This window comes from Acinonyx jubatus, chromosome D3 (genome assembly GCF_027475565.1).
Source record: "Acinonyx jubatus isolate Ajub_Pintada_27869175 chromosome D3, VMU_Ajub_asm_v1.0, whole genome shotgun sequence".
Taxonomy (NCBI): Eukaryota; Metazoa; Chordata; class Mammalia; order Carnivora; family Felidae; genus Acinonyx; species Acinonyx jubatus.
The window spans coordinates 64,909,181-64,930,105 of NC_069392.1; the positions used below are offsets into that span (position 1 = coordinate 64,909,181).

General features: G+C 53.3%; 1 protein-coding gene and 1 long non-coding RNA gene across 3 annotated transcripts in view; one reads left to right on the plus strand and one right to left on the minus strand.

The window, feature by feature from the left end:
- Nucleotides 1-20,925, plus strand: part of ARK2C (arkadia (RNF111) C-terminal like ring finger ubiquitin ligase 2C) — a 110,775-nt gene that overhangs the window by 46,667 nt on the left and 43,183 nt on the right. The window lies entirely within an intron of this gene.
- On the minus strand, nt 13,487-18,506 carry LOC113602254 (uncharacterized). The gene is made up of 3 exons (XR_008291429.1): nt 18,088-18,506; nt 16,998-17,097; nt 13,487-15,010 (listed from the first exon to the last, which is right to left on the minus strand). It is a non-coding gene; the product is annotated as an uncharacterized LOC113602254 (long non-coding RNA).

The following is a 20,925-nucleotide window of genomic DNA, read 5'->3' on the forward strand; positions in this document are numbered from 1 at the left end:
TTCTAGAACCTTTGGCATGGTGAGCAGGGCTTGAGAAACAACAGAGCAGCTAAGCACTAGCCGAGGGGAGCAAGGACACTGATGTTTATGGGTACTGTTGGGTGCTGGTGTTGACCAGGCATTTTGCAAACACATCTCATCTAATTCATTTCTCGCAAAATCCCCAAGGAAGAGTGGGTCAGGTCAGAGAAACAGTGATTTCTGGTGGTCTCGCTGCAGTGAGGTCCTGATGTGCCTTAAAGAAAATTTTTTTTATGTTTATTTATTTTTGAGAGAAAGACAGAGTGTGAGGTGGGAGAGGCAGAGAGAGGGAGACACGGTGTCTGAAGCAGGCTCCAGGCTCTGTCGACACGGGGGCTCAAACTCACAACCACGAGATCATGACCTGAGCCAAAGTCGGACGCTCAACCGACTGAGCCACCCAGGCGCCCCCTGATGTGCCTTTTTAGCGCAGGGCTCTGGTCTGGCCAGCTCAGCAGACAAGTTTCTTGATGACTGTGGTTTTCAACTTCAGTGTCCAGCCAGGGCACATGTGAAAAAGACAGAACCCACCTCTGGGGAGTTCCACAGTGGGTGTGGGAAATTAAAATAAGCTCCTGCATTAAACCAAGTTGCTCCCTCTGACCTCAATGCCATGATTCCAGTGCCCCGGGGGCTACCCTGAAGTTGGGGAAGCAGCCCTCCTCAAGACAGTGGAGGCTTTGGGAGTGAGTCTGGCATGAAAATAGCGCTTACCTCTGTGGACGGGGCATTTGTATAGGACTTGCAGTATTCAGGGCTTCTAGCGGAGAGACTTGTGCTAGGTCCTCTTGAGGTTGTGTAAAACGTGGAAACTGTGTGCTTCCAACTCCACCCGAGTGCGGGTCCTCCGAAGGTGGGAAGGAAGGACATCAGAACGGGAGGAGGTCTGGAGCTGAGCAAGCAGGTTGAGTGAGGGGTGCAAGGACCCACCAGATGGGAACAGACAGAAACCCCAGCCTCTGTGACTGGAGAGGCTTCCAGTCTCTGCCATTGAGGGCTTCTGAAATCCCAAGTTCAGGTCCCCCCAAAACAGACTCTTAGGTGTCCTTAGGTTCTAGTTACAGGGACAGCCAATAGGGGGCACGCCGGCTGCCAGCCCAGCTCCTGGGGTGGGGGCAGGCATCCTCGGTGGCCAGGTGGGTATTCCTCCTGAGCCTGGAGACAGCTTTAGAATTCTTCCGACCGCACGGCAGCCTGGGATGTTCCCAGATTCTTGTTGGCACCTGCCACGTATGCACCACTTAGCGTCCCACGCATGCCTCCTGCCATTCCCAATCTAGATGAACTCCCCCATTTGCCCCATGAGGACCAGGAGGCTGAGAGAGGCTTGCTCGATGGTTATTTGGAATTATTGCGGGGAGGTGAAGGAGGGTAGCTGCATGATAAGGTGGCCTTGTCAAGGGACTCTTGGGTCCTGGCTGGGTAAGTTTGACATATCCTGTATGCAATGTCCCCTCTACCTGGAAGATTCACCACTCACCTGTTACGTTACAGGCTTGAATATCCGGGAACTTTTCTTTTACCCCTGTTTCCTGGACGCATTTGGTCTTAGGACCCTTTCAGCGACATACAAGCCGCTGAGTCCTGCCGCACAATGTGTTCCTGAAACACACTTTGGGACCTGCAAGATGAGCAGAAAGACATGGGGGGGGGGGGTGGGCAAGATGCCTGCACTCTGGATTCGGGGTGTGCCTCAGCCATGAACAAGGACACAGGAGGACGCGGGTTGGCACTAATTGGCGTTGCCCTCAGTTGGGGTCTGCGGGGGTCATTGACTTCATGGCTTCGTTTTGCTCTGGGGGTGTCGGCTCCTCAGGTGGGCGTGGGTGGTGGGGTGGGCAACAGCCTGCTCACCAGATCCGAGTCATGAAAAAGCGGCTCTTTTGGAAGGTGGTTTTAGGATGAATCAAAGAAAATGTCATTTCCCCAGAGTGAGGGGTAAACCTGGAGAACCCAGAGACATGTTTGTGTGGAGGAGGTGGGTGTGAAAATTTAACACCCCACTTAGGGGCGGTCAAAAACAGATCTAAGGACACAGAGATAAAAAAAGAAAAAAAAAAAGACACAAAACACTGAAATAGCATTCATGGAGCTCACATGCTTAACTCTGGGGCATAGGGTCTTAGATTTCTCTCATAGTTTATTGACTCTTAGTTTACAAAGAGTTCTACCAGTCTTGGTGCCCAGTCAACAATAGGTTGAAAGCAACCAGTTGGAAGGGGAAGGACAGGCTTGGGGATGGCAGAACCTATCACGGGGACAACTGTGTACACCCTCATCCTTATCACAACTCACCACTGGGTAATTCTGACCACTAGGAAATAGGGGAGGATACGTTATATTTAGCCACTAGAAAGAACTAGGAAACTAAGTGAGCATTTAGGAAAGATTTCCATACTAAATGATGGGGATTCAATGGGTAAGTTTGTATCATGGGGAAAATTCACTTATGTGAATCTTTCTCAACAAGGCTGATAAATGAAACGTCACTGTAAATTCTAAATGCTCTAGATACATTTCCCCTGGGACAGACACATACTATGTATAGGAAGCAGAGCATGTCAGAGTCATCTGGTTCAAGCCCTTCATTCTGGAGGCACAGAAAGGGAGGTGGGGTGGACAGGAGCCACCCAGTTGGACGCCCACAGCTGGTGGAGGGAGGGATAGTGTAACTCTCCCCTGTCTTTCTCCCCTGGGATTAAGCCCCCTAGCCTTCCCTAACATCGCCAGACCCTATGATTCTTTCTTCTTCCTGCCCCCCCCACGCCCCTTAGGGTGGACTTGGCATAGGAATGGGGCATAGGGGGAGATTCAGCCAGGGTGGGGGTCTCTTAGGAAACCAACTGCGTTCGCCATCACTGGTCTGACGGCAAGTGACAGAGGTTGGAGCCGGGTCACTGCATCTGTGTCCTCAGGTGGTGGGGCTGGTTTCACAAGGCTCTGGCATATAGATTCTATTTTCAGTGGAGCTTGATTTTAAAGCTTGTGGACTTCTGGCTTCCTGTGAAACGGAACACTAACCCTTCTCTGAGGGATGGAAATAGGCCAGTTTCTTCTATTTTTTTCACTATAGGACGATGAATCCATCCGCCCCCATTCACGAGCACTTCTGGTGTGGACTTAAGCACTTAAGGAGAGACGAAGGAAAGGCGGGAGAACGGGACTCAGAATTCCAGGCTAGCCTGGGCTCAGGTTCCTGCTGCATCACTGCTGAGCCGGGAGCCCTTGGTCTTGGTAGCTCGTTTGCCTCATCTGTGGAATGGGCATATGATGTCTCATAGCGGTGTGGGGATCAAACCAGATGATGGCTATGAATCATTTAGGGAGCCCACGGTGAATGGCAGATTATTGCTTGCAGGGGGATTTTGACTGACTTGCCATTTATGAGAGCCGTCGCTGGAATTCTTGAAAGCAGTGAGCACAATGTGCACACTTCACGTTTCATAATGGTCTCCAAGCGTGACGGGCTGGCTTTGAATCTGCTTTTGCCGGCTGGGGGGCTGCGGACGAGAGCTGCTGCCTCACAGGGCCGAGGACAAAACACGGGGCCGGTCGTGGCTCCCTCAGTGGGGGGACCAACGCTCCTTGGTCATTTCCAGCTCGCCGCTCACTAGCACTTCCTCGTGGGGTGTGTTTCACATGAGTTACATTCTTTAGTCTGGAGGCGGGAGACTGGGGTTCTAGACTTCACGCCTTCGTAGCGCCATGGATCCTGGAGCAAGTCTGGTCCCTGCTCCGCACTGCGGGCTGTGTCTCTGTTGGGGAATGACACGGCCGTGCCCGCGGGTCGTGAGAGGTAGAGACGAGGCTCACCGCGCACTCATGCTCTCAGAAACAACGGCACTCACGTTGCTGCCGTTACTCCAGCCCCGTGTCTTCACGTGCGATGTGTATTGAACCTACTCCGTGCGTCCCCACCTGTGCCCTGGGGAGACACGGGGCTCCCGGGAGCCTCCTGGGCAGGCCCCGCGGGGGCAGAGGTGGCTGGCGCAACCCGACTCTCCCACCTGCCCTGCGACCTAAGCGGCCCCGTTTGGTCTCTTGGAGTTTAAAATAAGTTTGCACAGCACCGACTGGGGCCACCGGCTGCAGGCCCGGCCGCGTCCATCTCCAACAGTGTCTGCTGCTCGCTTCCCTCCGCCAGCCTGGCCCCCAACACACACCTGCCCCCCACCCACGTACACCACACCCACGCCCACACATACACACACCCCTCCTTTTGTTCCTGCCTCCACGCCATTGCCCTCTCAGCCCCTCACCTCACTGGCCTTCACCTTCAGCCTGCCTCTTCCCTAAAGAGGCTGGGCTCACAGTGGCCCGCGCTCACCTCTCTCCTTCCTGACTGCTCAGTGGGGCATCTGACTGGGTTCAGCCAGGGACTACTTGCTGCCGGGAATGGCCCTACGTGTCCACCCCACAATAAGGCCCTCAGTGCCCTCCTGCTGTCCCTTGTTGACCATACTTGGTGGGAGGGGACAACACTCAGTATGGTATTGTTTGCTGGGTCCTGAAAGCCACCCTTGGCACGTGCGAAGCTGTCTGTGGCCATAGCCCTGTCCTGCTGGGCCCATGAACACAGACTTGGCAGAAGCTGCCCGAGGGAGCCTGTGTGTGGGGGGCTGGGTCAGTTCACAGGGGAGGAGCCACGGGATGAGGTCAAGGTGGGCAGGTGCTGGGGCAGCCTCGGGGCTGATGGAGACACTGTCCCTGGCCACTTCATTCTCTCCCTTCTGAGTGCCAGGGCCCTCGATTCAATACTCTGTTATGCCCCTGCCAGGCACCCAGCTTGGGACGGGGCCTATGTGAGGAACAGCCCCCAGCATCATCACGCCGTGAGCAGGAGAGCAGGGAGCCTCCGTGGAACTGAAGTGCAGCGAGATGCATGGCCCTGGCCTTTAGGTGGTGACTCCTGGTCCTGTTTCCATCTGGGTCCAGCCCCAGGAACTGAGAACCGCCATGTTCGAGCTCCCTGAGAGCTCGAGGGAAAATGGAATCCCCGAAGCAGCTTCCTCACATCACTGGCACAGAGACCCAGGGGCCCCCAAATTCACCCTCCCCCCCCCCCCCGCTGCACAGCAAGGGCGCAGGATGAGCCCTTTCCAACGTGGGGAGCTACGTCCTCTCTGTCGGCCTCACAGATTCAGATTTTTCATGGGTCAGGTTTGCTTAAATTGTGCCTCTGAATTTAAAAGCAGAAGCACAAAAGGGCACCGTGTTATGAATTCTCGTATTTGTCAAGAGGATACGCCCACTGGTTTCATTCTGACAACATCCAGTTAAATTTGAGGAGCGCTTCATGGTATGAATCTTCTCGGACAGTTCTGGGCTGTGGCGGGCCTTCCGCCGGTGACAGGGCTGCCCCGGGGCCCCGGGCCATTGGCCAGGCAGCACCTGACCAGGTGACCTTCCTCCTTGACGACAGCTCTCTCTAGGAGGTAGGATGCCTAACCAGAGCCTTCCAGAGGGCAGCCCCCAGGGCGCCCTGTTCTCCCTTCTCCCCAGGGTTTTAGAAACACAGTCGTCAGAGCTGGGAGGCTTCCTCCTTCCGTGGTGGCCTCATGCCCTGCCCGCCACGGGCCCCTCCTCTACCCACCGGGTAGGACTGGAGCTGGCCCGTGTGCTGTTGAATTCACCCAAATGTGAGGTCTCAGACCTGCTGTCACCCCACTCCAAGTGATTGTCCAACCCTGATGTGACCTGCAGGTTCTAAAACCTCCCACCCAGTGAAACCATTTCCCATTCCTGGGAGTGTCAGCTAGTCTGCAGAGGTCTATAGGGCGATGGCCCAGTAAGTAGAAAACAGGGTAGACTTGCAGTTTGGAAACTGGAAGGGCTCTGGAGTCTGACAGACCTGGGTTCAAAGCCTGTCTCTGCCACACGCTAGCTGTGCTGTTAGTTAAACCTCTGAATCTTGGTTGGTGCAAGGCTTGGAAAAGATACGGTGCCTGCCGCCTGGTGGGGTTGTAGGCGTCTCCAGGCGCTGGCTCCAGGCATTATGGGAGGCGGGGAGAGTGGCCTTAGGTGCCTCCACCTTTTGCTGTAGCTTTCTGTTGCCTAGAAGCATCCCCAGGGCATGGGGAGGGCACACCCTGCTGCAAACCAGACTCGCACTCATTTCCTTCCTCCAGAACCTTCTTCTCACTTAGGTGCAAATGACTAGGGATGTTGACATGATGAAGGGGCTCCTGCAGAAAGACAGACTCTAAATGGGGTGAGAATATGAACCTCAGGTGATCAAGTGCATGTCCTGATTTCACCACAGGAGGTCATCTTTCCGGGCCCTGACCTGGAATCCTTCGTGTGTCCCAGCCCCCCACACCAGCTCACTGCCCCACACCGAGAGGGCTCCTTCCTTCTGGCCTGCCCGGTGTCCCTGACATTGGATTGGTCTCTGCTGGGAAGGGCTCTCCCCTTCCCTCTGTCTGCTGGCTGACACCCTAATGACTCTTCCGGACTTTCACTTCTGTGGGTCCTGAGTCCCCATCCTTCCCTGCACCCCACCCCGCCATCCACTTCCCCATTCGGCTCCCAGCTCATCTCCTCACATGGTTACAGTGGGGGAGGCTTCAGATTGATCAGATAGAATGCAGTCTCTCAGGTGGCTCGACGTGTATCCACAACTAACTATCCTGGGGGCGTTTTCCTACTTACTTCTATTTGGGGTTTAATGGACCCTCCGTAGCCCACCCAAATCCAAAAAGCAGGAGTCCCCGGAGGCAGAGTTTTCCCTTCACGTCCCTGACCCTGTGCAAGGACAACTGTGGATCCTAATAAGTGGTCCCATGATTATTCCTGCAGGAGCCAAAGGCCTTCTTAATCAGCAAAGGAAGATTCCAGTGTATTTCATTACAGACTAGTTCTTTAAAAACAGATGCTCTAGCAGAGCGTACAAGGTATCTCTGGGAACCCGCAACATTCAGTTAACATCAACTTTCATGTGGGACTTTGCTCAAGAGTGCTATAAATCCCATGCACAACCTCTCACTTAGTTTGTGAAGACAGCTACCTTTTGGTCACAGACGGCCAGAAACTCAGAAATGTCCTCCCCCTGTTGGAACTCAAGCTGAAACCTAAACTCCATCCAGACTGGCTGGGATCCCATGTTACAGACACACGGGGTAGATGAACTCAAAGACGGAGGTGGGATAACTATCATCTGCACCCAATTTCCTCCTGCCGCTTTGCCAGGAACGTCCCAGGAATACAGGGGACCTTGGACCCCACTTCCCCAGGGGCTGTGTGACCATCTCCACTGCTGTTTGGTGTGTGCAGGGACTGGGGCTGGACACCTTGGGGTCTCACTGTTGACATTTGGGGCTGCATAATTCCTTATAGTGGGGGCTACCCCGGGGGCATCATTAAGATGTTTTCCAACATCCTTGGCCTCTCCTACTGGATGCCAGTAAGCAGAACCTGTCCCCCCAACTTTGTGACAACTAAAAATGTCTCCAGATATTGCCAAGTGTCCCCTGAGGGGCTAGATCGCCTCCACTTGAGAACTTGTGGCTTTACATACCATCACACGTAGCGCCTTGAGGGACCAACTTGGATGATCACCTCCACTTTACAGATGAATTCACTGAGGCTGAGTTAAGCAACATTTCTGCAGCTGGTCAATGGCAAAGCCAGGACCCAAACCTGAGTCTGCTGACACCAAAGTCTATTTTATTGCTTTCTAATTTTTTTCAGTTTAGTTTTTGAGAGAGAGAGAGAGAGAGAGACAGAGCAGGGGAGGGGCAGAGAGAGAAGGAGAGAGAGAATCCCAAGCAGGCTCCGCACTGTCAGCGCAAAGCCCGATGCAGAGCTCTAACTGATGAACCGTGAGATCATGACCTGAGCTGAAATCAAGAGTCAGGCGATTAACTGACTGAGCCACCCAGGCGCCCCAAAGTCAATGACTTTAACCATGATTCTAGCCATGATTCCTGCTGCAGGGGGTGAGATGAGATCTTGTTCACTCTCTGAAGCTCCAAGGAGCCAGGGGTCACCTGGGAAAATGCTCAAGTTTTGGGTGTGAGAAAAGTGAGCTAACAGGTTCACTGCAAGGGTCCCAGCCCTGAATTCTCTTCCTTCAGAGGCTTTCTGGGGCCAGGCAGGGATGGGAAGAAGTAGCCGAGTGGTAAACCTATTTTCCTTCTGCAGTGGGGCTGGCTAGCTTTGGACCTTGTGTTGATCTCGAGTGCCGCAATCACGCTGCGCACTAAGTAGCCCAACACCAGCAGCCGCGCACCGGAATCATTTGCTGGAGCTCGCGATTCCCCCGCAGTGCACCCAGCCTCATGAAGTCTCAGGGAGGCCCACGTGTGCGCGTGCGGTTTGCTGCCCTTGGCTGGGCTCTGTCCCATGTCTGTGCTCCTGCCTGGCCACCGGGGCTGTCCTGGCTCTGTTCCGTTTGGTCTCATTGTGCGGGAGGTTTTAACTTGCTCACATGGTGGGGCAGGAATCCGAGAGAGGGAAACGGAAAAGGAAATGTGCAGGGCCCTATGAGGCCTAGGCTTACAACTAGAACAGTCACTTCTGCCTCATTCTATCGGCCACAAGTCACAGAGCCAACCCAGATTCTAGGGTGCGGACATAGACTCTGCCTCTAATGGAGTGACTGCAGAGTCACAGTGTAAGAGAGGGGACAGCTGAGGCCTTTTTTGTGTTCTTTCTCTCAGAGAGTTCATCTGGCTTTCTGGAAGGCCACAGGAAGCCCAGGCCCTGCTAGTGAGAGAGGAAAGGGAAATGTCAGCAGGTTCAGGCTTCTGCAGAGAAATTGTGGCTGCCTGGAGGCAGAGCAGATTTCCTGTCACCCCTCCGGATGGCGAGCTCCTTGCTCTGTTCACCTCTGAGTTCTGAGCATCTAGCATGTGCCGGACACACAGTAGGTTCTCAGTTGTTGAGCGTGAGATTAATTCAACGAATTCACCTCACTGAAATCACATAACCTGATTTCAGTGGTCTTTGTTCTGTCCCTGCTGTCTATTGAGCTTAGCCCTACTTACTCTGAGAGTCAGATCTGCCCAGGTCTCCACCACAGACCGAGGGCTGGACGTGACTCATGGGGCACGTGACTGAGAAAGCATCCATCCAGCCTCGGAAGTGCTGGTCTTACAAACCACACCCATGTCGCGACAGCCTGGGCCACCCAAGGAAGGGCATGCAGAGGCCCGGGTCTCTGGAAACTCTTCCCAAGTTCTCGGCACCATGTGGGTTGGGTGGATTTTCTGCTGATTGTTCCAAGTGGTTCAGTTTAGCCAAATCCAGCGGGTGTCTCGGCAGCCTGCTGGCTTCCCTTTTCCTTTGAAAGCCTCAGAGCTTTGGAAGGGAAATCTGAGACTGTGCACGAGATTTACCACAATGCTGTCTGTGTAAGGGCAGCCGGGATGGGACAGACTTTCAAAGCCCCAGATTCTTAGAAACAGGAAGCTGCCTTCTGCCAGGAGTCAACGAGGTTAGCCTCCCCCGGGCAGGCCCGGAGTCCCGGCTTCGTTTGGCCAAGCGGGCCTGTGCCTGAGGCGTCCCCTCTTCCTGCTCTCCAGCTTGGAGGAGGAAGGAAGGGGTCTTAATGAGATATCAGTCCTCCCTCTCATCTCCACCCACATCTCAGGAGTAGGGCCTAGGGCAGGAGGTAAAGTGGGATTCCTTCCAGATTGGGAAGTAAATCAGGCCGGTGTGTGTGGTTTCTCGGTGGTGACTGAGAGTGGAGATTACCATATCAGTCACTTAGGTCAGGCGGTGTGGAATGTGTGTGTGTGTGTGTGTGTGTGTGTGTGGTCACAGGGAGGAGGCAGGTGTGTGTGGTTACAGGGAGGAGGCAGGTGTGTGTGTGTGTGTGTGTGTGTGTGTGTGTGTGTGTGGTTATGGAGAAGTGGCAGAGGTGTGTGTGTGTGTGTGAGTGTGTGTGAGGTCATGGGGAGGTGGCAGGGTGGGAGAGAGGGGACAGGTAGAAGGAAGAATAAATACCAGGAGACCAGGTGTTATATGTTGAGTGTGCATGTGGTGGCCTGAGCCTTTGCCAGCAGCTGTGGATGGCCCGGAGAAGAAATGCAGCCCTTCATCTCCAAGGTCCCCTTGTGAGTGGGGACAAGAACCTGGCACAGGTGAGACTGCTAGCCAGCAGGGATGGACAGTCAGATCGTGCGGCCGGGACACCGGGGCTGGGGGACAGCGAGGGCGGGTGGGGAAATCTTGGAGAAGAGCGTGAGCTGTGGTGGCACAGTGGGCTGGCGGGTCTGGAATGGTGGGGGTCCACTGTGATCGTTGGACACGGATCGTTGTGTGATCTGTGTGACCCAGAGCACACAGTCCAGCACTGGGGCTCCGTGGAGACCAGTAGCCTGATACCTGCCGTCGCGGTCTCCGGTGCCCATGGCAGGAGAGGCCAAATACCCCAGATGCAGTGACCCCGCTCCTCTGCTTGATGCTCTTGGGTGGGGTGGGTGCTTACTACGCTTCCATGTATTATGATTGTGAAATACCTTCAACTACAGGGTTTTCCCCACAACTCCCTTTTGCCCTATTATATTGGCTGAGCAGGGATAGCTGCGCCCATTTCCTGGATGGGGACAAAGGAACTCCTGAAAAGAAGCATTTGCCCAGGGGCATGTGGAAATGGATGGTAGAACTGGGATGCCCTTTTCCATCAAATACTCCTCGCCAGACGGGGCCAGGCAGCGAGGCCTCCTGGGAATGTGTGCACTTGAACTGGGCAAAGACATGTGACTCCCCAGGAAAAGCCTGTTTTATCTGGTTACCTAATGTGCTGTGGTTGCTGACTAGTGGCAGAGAACAGAGTCCGGGGGGCACTGGGACACAGGATGGACAGGCTTTGACAGGCAGAGAAGGGGAGGCAATGAAAGGAAGGGTCAGCTGGCAATGACAGTGTCCCATGCTGCTTCAGACCAGTCCTAGCCAGTCCTAGAGGCAAATATTGTCTCTTCCCATTCTCGCCGTTGGAGGACTCCTGGAGAGCTCCAGAATCATGCACTGTTATAAAACAGAAGGCATCTCATTTTACAGGTGAGGAAACTGAGATGAAGAGACCGGAAATGGCTCACGCAATAACTAATCATAGTGGACTAGGGTGACGCCCTCATTAACAGCAGGCAAGGGCACACGCTTAGATTGTTCCAGATTCAACAGGCACTCATCAACTCACCTCCTTTCTTGTCCAGGATCTACTCTTGTTCTTCTGTCTCATCTTGGACTGTTTCTCTGGTTTTCTCTCCAATTCCCTGATGCTGAGCCCTTGTATTCTACATTGTGATTGGCTTTTCCAAAGCACTTTTGTGTACACCACCCTGAAAGGTGATAGGGGCAAGCAACCCACTTTAAAGATGAGTAAACTGAGCCACCGGGTTAGTGGAATGCAGATATGGGACCAGACCCTGGCTGTTCTGATCTTCAGGCCCTCGGTGTTGGACACTCTGACTCTCAGAGAGAGCACCCCATGCTCACGTCTGGACCCTCACCCCACCTCCTAGCCTTCCCCCGGTTTCATTTCCTGGGGCTTGGATGTCCTGGTGTCCCTCTCTAGCTCAGACTTCTAAAAATGGGCTGGGCCTTTCTGACCCTCCTTGATCACCCCTCTCGTTGGCTCCTCTCTTCTGAGCCTCTTGCTTGGACCATATGGGCAGTCTCTGGGTGCCTTCTTTGTACTTGGGCTTGGCCAGTACATCGAGGGCAGGGTCCTGACTGCTCACTTCTCTGTGTTCCCTGGGAGAGGGGCTGGGCACCCAGCAAGTTCCCGGTGCATAGATGTGGCTTCATTAGGGACTCCAATGGCTTCTTCCTGGCCTGTTAAAAGAGTGCTGTTATGGCCTTGGTCCCCTCTCCGACAGGCTCAGATCGAACGGGGACCCTCAGTCTGTTAATGGGCAGTTTGTAAGATTGTGTGACCCGCAGAAATGGGGGAAGAACCTTGCCTATGCACTGTCGTTTCTCTGCAGTCAGAACGCCTCCCTGTTCTCACAAGTCCCCAGCTGTTCAGAACATTCCCTGACGCGTCAATGTGCCTCTTAGTGTGGTGGGCCGAGTCAGACAGTCTGTCGGGGATGCTCTGTCGTCTTCCTAGGTCTGAACACAGCCTGAATTGTGCCAGCTTTCAGCAGCCCTGTCACCGTGCTCCTGAGGGCCAAATCCTGTTTTCTCTGTTTGCATTTTTCCCTCCTTGGTCTTCTGCTAGAATGAAATGTGCTGGTGAGGGCTCGGGATCAGGGCTCATGGAGGCATTTACAACTCAGCCCTTCTGGGTCTACTGGGGAGAGCAGGTTCTAGATGGGCAGGTGGGATGGAATGGGGATGGGGATGGGATACAGCGAGGCCAAAGCTGCCAGAGGCAGAGATTGCCACCATCAAAGCTAAGTCTTGTACTGGAAATGCTGGGAGGCCTGGCCCTCCCGCAAGGATGGAGGGACTTTGCATGCAGGCCGAGAGCCTCAGGGCCATGTGACGCGGCAGGTGAGGGCATGGGAAGCCCAGGCCCGGGTCCCCAGGGCCCTCCCTACTCAGCCCTGCGCAGAGGTGAGGACAAAGGCTCACCCAGTGCTCCTCCGGGCTCTGTCTGAGGGAGAGGTCCTGGGCCAGTGGGTCCGTTACCTGGGGAGCCACTTTACCTGCCATGCTGGCCCCGGCGTGGCCCAGGGTCTCCCAGCAGCCGGCCGGCTGGACAGGCCACACCAAACTCAGCAGGTCAGCGGCCCACATCCCAGCCGAAGTCAGGGCGGCACGCAGCATTGCACCCCACCTCCATTTCTGCAGCCACCGCCGTCACTCAAGGACACCGTTTCCTTATTACGGAATTTTTCTGACCTCTCCGTGTCATTCAATTAAGAATGAAGATGCAATGTATTTACATTCTGTAATGGATCCAAGAGCATGAAGGCATGAAAGGAACTTAGTAAAACCCTTATCCTCTTTTGGACAGGCCAAGTGACTTGCCCATGGTCACCCAGCTACTCAGGGCCTTGTTCCTCCTGGGCCATGCCAGGGTCAGAGGATGGAGCAAAGGAACACATGAAGGCAGCTGGCTCTCCCTCTCTCCAGCCATCTTCCCACTAAACCAGCCTTAAGAGACGTCCACCACCTTCTGGGCTGCCCTTGCAAACCACCGGTATCAGCCCCCGAGGCTCAAGCCCCTCCAGGGGGCTTCCGGGTGCCATGGGCCTTTGAGTTGAGGAGGTTTTGGAAGTGTCTCCTCCTGCTCCTCAAATAGGCGGGGGTGGGGGGGATGGGGGGCGGGACGCACATCCAGGTCCCGGAGTCTAGCTGACAGCACGCATCTCCCGCCACAGTGGGGGTTTTGCACTGTGGGAGGGGCCGCCTGCCTTCTTCTGCTCTTTGTGGGGCGGGTTGGGGGGAGGGAGGACTCTCAGCGAGATCTATTTACCCAGAGAAGGATTGGAAACCGCAGATCTGATGCAGATTCACAAAACCCTTCCTCGATTCCCAGCGGGAGGCTTTGGACTTAGCTTTCTCTGCAGGAGGTCTCCTCCTCTATTACAGAAAGACTTATCGAGGTATAGGTGATGCTCCATAAACTGCATGTATTTAAAGTGTAAAGTCTGATGAGTTTTGCCACGTGTATATACCTGTGAAAGCATCTGTTCCCTGCTGGTTGGTTCTTCTCGACTAATTCATTTATTAGATCAGCTGCTCCTTGAGAACACCCTCCATGCCATGGGCTTTTGCAAACTTATATTCCCTCTACATTCTACTCTCCAACCCCAGTTTCATTTGGTGGCCAGAAAAAACACAGGATGCTCAGTTAAATTCGAATCACAGATAGACGATGAATAGGGCTTTTTTTTTTTTTTTTTTGGTATAAGTATGTCCCAAGTATTGCATGTGACATACTTCTACAAATACTGCACATGACATATTTATACTAAAAACCATTTGTTGCTTACCTGAAATTCTAATTTAACTGGGCATCCTGTATTTTTATTTGCTCACCCCGAGCTCTAGCCTCTTGTGTTGTATAGAATTCGTGTGTTCCCTCTGCCAAGGAACAGCCCTTCTGGTGTTTGAAGACAAATCTCAGCGTTCCCTGATGTTCTGAACCTTCCTGGGGTTTTAGGGTGCTGCACAGCACCTCCTCTGGTCTCCCTGTCATGAATTGAATTACTGATGTTAAGATCGTGCTAGCCTTTTCGAGTCACGTTCATGGCCTCTGTTGACCTCACATTAACTTGGGTGCCATCAGGCAGTCCTCCCCTCCAGCCTTCAGGCGTTTTTGAACTGTCTTGGCCCCTTCATCTCTGCCCGTGTTCTTTCACCTTGTTGATTTGTCCATGCTTCTGGGTCATTGGAATCCAGAGTGTGTAGCCCAGCAAAAAAGTCTATCCCTCCCAGGTTAGAGTATATTCAGACGTGATAAGCCTGACTGGTAGATCTACAGTCACGTAGTTGGTGAAAACGGGGACCTGGCCAAGGCTAAGCACTGACATCTTTGGTGTGCCCCTGATGACAGCCTTCCCTTCCCCACTTCCTGTAGACTGACATTAACCGACACTCACTGGGCCAGCTTACCTGAGTGTAGTATCTATTACCCAGACTACATTTCTCATTTCATCTACAAACATTTTATAACAGTCTTCTTCCATTTTCTGATTCATTCATTGCAGGGAATATTTTTAGAACGCCTCCTTGTGCCATGTGCCAGATGCCTGGTGAAAATCAGATCCATTACATCTCCCAACCGAGGTAACCCCATCAGAAAGGCTCGTTCTTTAGGGAACTCTACTGGCCCCTAGTGATTGTCAGTCTCCTTTTGCTCCCCCTTCCCTTTTTAAGGGATCACAAACCATTTCGAAACCCATTAAAAATTTGTCAAGGTGTTTGAGATTCCAATTTAAAGTTTCTAGACTTCATCTTTTTTCCTTGTGGGAAAATTTAAACACAATTCATGGTCGGAAATGTCTGGCCCTCTGCTGCTATGCGTGATTCCTCCAAAATTGCTCAGCAGGTCTGTGGTCTCGTCTGCAAGTCCTTTCCCCATGCCGCACTACAATTTAACAGAGCTGAGAGACACGTGTCCAGTGAATGTGCTGAACGACTGGCTGCCTTACTCTTCTTAACTTCTAACTCTAATGAATTCTAAGTAATTTGGTGGATGTAGGTCAAGGACAGGAGAAAGGGCGACAGAAGGAAGCTAATAGTAAGCACTTGTTTTGTGTCAGATATGCAATGCATTCAGCATTCATTATATGATTCCACCTTCCTCCAACTCGATGAAGAGGAGATTTTCAGCCCCGTTTCTGAGTTGGGGAAACTGAGAAGTTCAGAGAAGTTACATCACACGGCTGGAATGTCTGTGTGATATCTGCAGACTCCACATCCAGCTCCATTCAGCCTCAAAGTCTGTGCTCTTTCCACTGTGCTCCAGGATGCACTTAACTTACAGCGAGTATAATATGGCCAAACTCAAATGTTCAGAGAGATGAAGTTCATCATGTAATTCTTTTTTTACATAGGATCTGATTCATGAAACGAGTTGACTATTTCAAACACATCTATCGTGGGCAGTGTGGCAGCCTGGGTTGTCTCTCTCTGGGACACAGGGAGGTCGAGTGATTGTTCAGTATCCCAGAGAATTTTTAGCCGTGGGGGCAGCTGAGAGGCCAGGTTTTTCAGCTCGGGGGGCTCCCCAGGAATAGCAGTGGCCGAGGGAGGTGCCTACGGCCAGGGAGGCAGGCAGGCAGGTGGTGGGAGCCGCGGAGTTCTGCGAGCCGGCGGGCTGGCACCCAGAGAGCGCAGGGTGGGGCCCACCAGGCAGGTGGTGGGGTGGGTGAGGGGTACGGTGGTGGCCCAGGGAGGGACTGTGAGGGCCGCAGGCACAGCTGAGACAGGGGGCTGGGGTGTCGGTGGGAGGTGGCAGAAACAAGAGAAGTGGGTGGAGGATTGGACTGAAAGGGTGCTAGAGAGAGAGAGAGAGAGAGGGAACAAGGGGTGACCCTGGGAAGGTTCCCAGGTCCCTGCCCTGGCCATGGGTCCAGATGGGTTCTGTGTACCCCAAGGGGTAAGACAGGTGGAGGAACAGGTGGGAGGGGAAATAAATTTGATTTGGATGGGTGGCTTCAGACGTGTCATGGGACACGCTGGCTGACGTCTTAGTGTCTGGGGCTGGCTGCAGAGATTCGGGGTTACTTCCGGGAGGAGAGCTGTTTTCTAGAGTTATTTGTATGTAAGACCTTCCCCGAAACGAATCTCCCTTTCTCCCACCCAGTAAGATTCCGTTGCGATTTGTGCACATGCTCATGCCCTCACACACTCATCCACACACACCACGCGGTCCCCTCACGTGTCCACACTCACACACGTGTACACAGTCACACCTACACCCACACGCGTGTGCACCTTCACACACTTATCCACACACTCACACTTGTACATAACCACACACTCACGTACGTACCCACACCCACGTGTACATCTTTACACACTCCTATCGGACACACTCACACACTGGAACACATTTACACACACATTACGTATCCCTTCAACACACATCCACAAACACATTCACAGGCCCCTTCCACGCACATGCACACTCCCTCCATACACACTCACGCACCTGTACATGTTTGCACACTGACATACACATACCCTCACTACCCTCACGTGCTTGTGCGTGCACACACTCCCCTCATATACACACACACACTAGCACACACACACACACATTGTGTACACCCTCACCCACCCACACACTCATGCAACCCACTCACACGCTCCCCTCATCCACACACACTCACTCCTGCTCACACACCTGTGCACACTCATACACTCATTTAAACACACAGCCTCACACACATGTGTCCCCTTTCTCATCTCCTTCCTGCTCAGAAACTGCTCCTTCTGCACAGCCAGCCCTTTACAGCCTCCTCAGAGAGCAGCCACCATCTGGGGACTGGGCGTCCTGGGCAGGGGAGTGGCTCCACTGTCAGGTGGCCCCCACCTGGGCTGGCTCCCCACCTCTAGTCGCCACTGACCTCATGGGTGCTGGCTGGGGCCGGCCAGCTGGAGCAGAGCCTCTCCAGGATGTGCAGCCCTTTGGTCCTCAGTCCCAGGCCTCCGGGAAACCAGGGTGTCCTTGCAGTGGGACGAAGCATTAGAACTCGAAGAATTCATAGAGAGCCTCTCATGTGGCTCATTTACAGAGGCCTGCCCTGCCCAGGGTCACCCTGCCAGGTGGTGGCAGGTTAGGAGCTAGAACACCAGGATCTGGGTCAGGGGGTGGTGCTCAGTGCCCAGGCTGACACATTTGATCACAGTGGGATCAGAGGTGGGCCTGAGCTGAAGCCTGGGCACAGGGCCTACCAACAGCAGTGAGGCCAGATGTTGGGTGGGGGGGGGCCTCTTTTGGTCCTGTCCCGAGGAGCTGCCGTCCTTGGGGCGGGGCCTGGCTGGTGCCTGGGAGTGGGCAGTGAGGGCACGCGGCATGCAGCCCAGAACCCTGAGGCGGACCGGGAGGCCAAACGTGCTTGTCTTTGCTGATATCACCCTCCTTCTGTCCCTGAACAGCCTAGTTTCCCTTTAAAAATGGCTATTTATGGAGCTCTTATTTAAGAGTTATCTAAAACCTTCTCAAACCTGACTTTTGCCCCTGCCTCTCCCAGCTCTTGGGGGAAATGAGGACTATATATAAATTGCATCCTACCGCATAGAGTTGGGCATCCTTTGATCTGCCTTGAATTCCCCAGCGTTTGAGATCTATTTGAAATACTGGGCTCAGTGAACGGGGGCTACCGCCTCCCTTCCCAGGGCGTGTGTGGCCTTCACCCCACAGGGCGGGACACCACCTCTGGCCTGGGCCTCTGCTTCAGACCCCCCAGGCCTTTGGAGGAAGCAGGTGTCCCCTCTGAGCCAGTCTCCTGACACCCCACCCGAGTGTGGCCACTCGGGCTGGCCTGGCCTGGGAATTAGCTCTGTCTGGCTTGCTCCCGTGGGCTTTCTCTCTTTGGTGCATGCTATCTTTATTATCAGCCTGTGCCTTTACTTCTTCTCTTGTTATAAAATCATGTAACAAGAAATTTGGAAAATATCATTCCTGACTCCATCACCCAACAAGACCATGTTAACCTGTCTGTGTATTTCCTTATAGATTTTCTCCTTAGGCAGATGAGGTCTTGGTTAGTTTGTTGATTTTGTTGATGTTGTTGTTGTTGTTTGTTTTTGTTTTGAAGTTGAAGGTTAATCTCCTCTAATGCAGAGGCTGTTTCCAGACCCATGGCTCCAGCAGTGGCTTGCATGGGGAAAAAAATGAATCACAGCTGCTATTCATAGCTGGATTTTAAAAATTAAGGGCAGGGAAGCACTTGCTGGGCCTGGGCTCGATGTCTTGAGGCATGTCAGGGAACTCCTGCTTGGAAGGAGCATATATTCTAGGTAAGGTGACAAGATCCACTCAGGTAAAAAGTTGGGTGATATCACAGGCATTATGTCATCACAAATGTGATGCTGCTTCGGGGAACCTTCCCTTTTGAGAAACACAGAGATTGATCGCGCCTTCAGCAATCCGGGGGGGCAAAGATCCGGTGAGGGAGTCAGAGAAGGCTTCCTGGGGGAGGTGGGATGGTGGCTGAACACTGAAGTCTTGGAAGATGGACGTCGGAGAAGGGGGCTGCATTTCAGTTTGGGGGGGGATACCCTGGGGGGATATTTGGAGACAGGAAAGCTCCAATATGTATGGAGGCCCAGAAGTGGCTCAGTGAGTGGGAGCGGTGAGCTGGAGTCAGGCGTGATGGGTGGCACCTGTCCTGGGCTGAGCAGGGAACCATGAAGGTAGCCGAACGAGGTGCTGTGATGGAGGCTGCTGATTCAGGGAAAGGGGAGCGGGAGGAATCTCAGGTCTACTTCAAGGAATAGTAAAGAGGCCAGGAAGGAAATCTGCCAAGTCCTACCTCCTCTCTGCTCAGCCAGAGCTGGTCTCGGGCTGATCTGACTGGCATCAGCTTGGCCCACGGCATCTATAATGACAGCCTGGAGGCAGGAGAGGGTCTCTAGAGGTGAAACACTCAGCATGGACAACCTGATTTCCTAGATTCAAATTCCACGTCTATTGCGTCAAAACCCACTGGCCAAGACCAGCGGGAACACCTGTAGCCCAACCCAGTCAGGGGTATTAGCCTGCGGCAGCAAGTGAGGGCACACATCCTGGGCAACTGCGGGGCACCTCCAAACAGGGCGCTAAAGAAGGGGCGCACCCTACTCGTTGGAATGAGCACTGCGTGTGGTATGGAAACCAATCTGACAGTAAATTATATCAAAAAAAAGAAGGGGTGCACCCAGAGTTTGGGGGCTGGAAAGAATCCCAGCACAGTCTTGATCAGAGTCGGTAAACTAGTGGGTTGCTGAACAGTCAGAAGTCACATCTTTAGAACACGCAAGCCTGCTCGGATTTGCCGTCAGATCAGTTTGTCTGTGGGCTTCTCTTGGAACAGATGGGTGTGGATGAGCTGGTGTCAAAGCATTTGAGCTTAGCTAGTCTGCGCTGTGCCGTTTTTCTGTTTTATGAATCATCACACGGGCCTCTTTGCAATTGGTGGTTTCTGTTTCAAGTCGCAGTTCCCTAGACACTGCCTATCTGCCCGCAGGGCCATGTCCTCCCTCATGTTTGCCCTTGGGCTAGTTACTTGCCCCCACTGTGCCTTGGTTTTCTCACTGGGCAAGTGGGAATAATAGTGGCAGCCACACCGTGGAATCCTGAGGATGACACGAGTTAATATGTTAGAAGCATCTAACCATGCCTGGCACACACTGGGTGCAATATACACGCCGGCCATCATTATCACTACAAACCTTCAAGATCGAGAAAAAAGAACATCGATATCCTTACTGCCCCTAAAGAAAGGATGGTCCGCAAATTTGTTTTCCAGTTAAGGGGGGAAAAAAGAGGTACCGTGATCTGAGATACCCTGACCACAACAAGACAGTGTGGAAGCCACCATAATCTAGAACAAGCAAGTCCTGTTTGACTGGTGTGATCTTCTGAGCAGTGAGGGAAGGGGATGGAAGGAGGCTTTGAGGTTTGGGGCATGTCTATGTGCAAGTGAAGGGGGGTGACACATACTTCCTTACTGTAGCCAAGGACAGTGCAGGAGGAAAGGCACTAAAGCAGTGACACTGAGGTTTGATTTCGATAGGGAAAGAATTGTCTGCCTCTGTGTTGTTAAGTACTGGGTGGGGAGGCTAAGGGTCCGCGGGGTGGTGGCAGGGTGGTGGCTTTCTGCCACTCATTGTCCTCTCCTGGTCTTAACCTCCCCATTTATGAGACGAAGGATCCGGAGGCCTTTCAGACTCCTTGCTTTCTTCACTTCAAGGCGTCCTGGAGATCATGGTCATTCTTCCTCATGACAGCAGTGTTCTCTGAATACACGTTCCCTATCCACGGACACCCGGTTGTTCACAGTCTCACAAGCTACCTTGCACATTTTGTACATGTATCTCTCTGGACTTGTACGCACTGAGCTGTAGGGTGCCGAGCTGAGCGGCCATTGCCAGGGGTTGTGTGTTTGTGATTTTCATGTCCATTTCCAGATGTCTCTCCACAGTGGCTGCACCGGTTATAATCCTACTGCCAAGTCGTGGGCCCTGCTACCTTACTCACGTGGTGGGGCGGTGGGTGGGATTCCTTGACGAGCCCTCCAATCTACCTGCCACCTGCCACCTCTAAGGCTACGTGACGTTAGAGTCTTGCTGTGCTGCTGCTCTCATTTCTTAAGGTACCGAATGTTTAGCTGGGCTGGGCTTCTTATCAGGCTCCGTTCCTGGGATGCTTCCCATCCCAATTTCAGAAAGGAGAGAGAGAGAGAGAGATAGCGAGAATGAGAGAGTCTCTGGTGTTCAGTGTCTTACCAGTGATATGCCGGCAACTGACATCATTCCAACATCTGTGAACACATGCCTTGCCTCCCACGG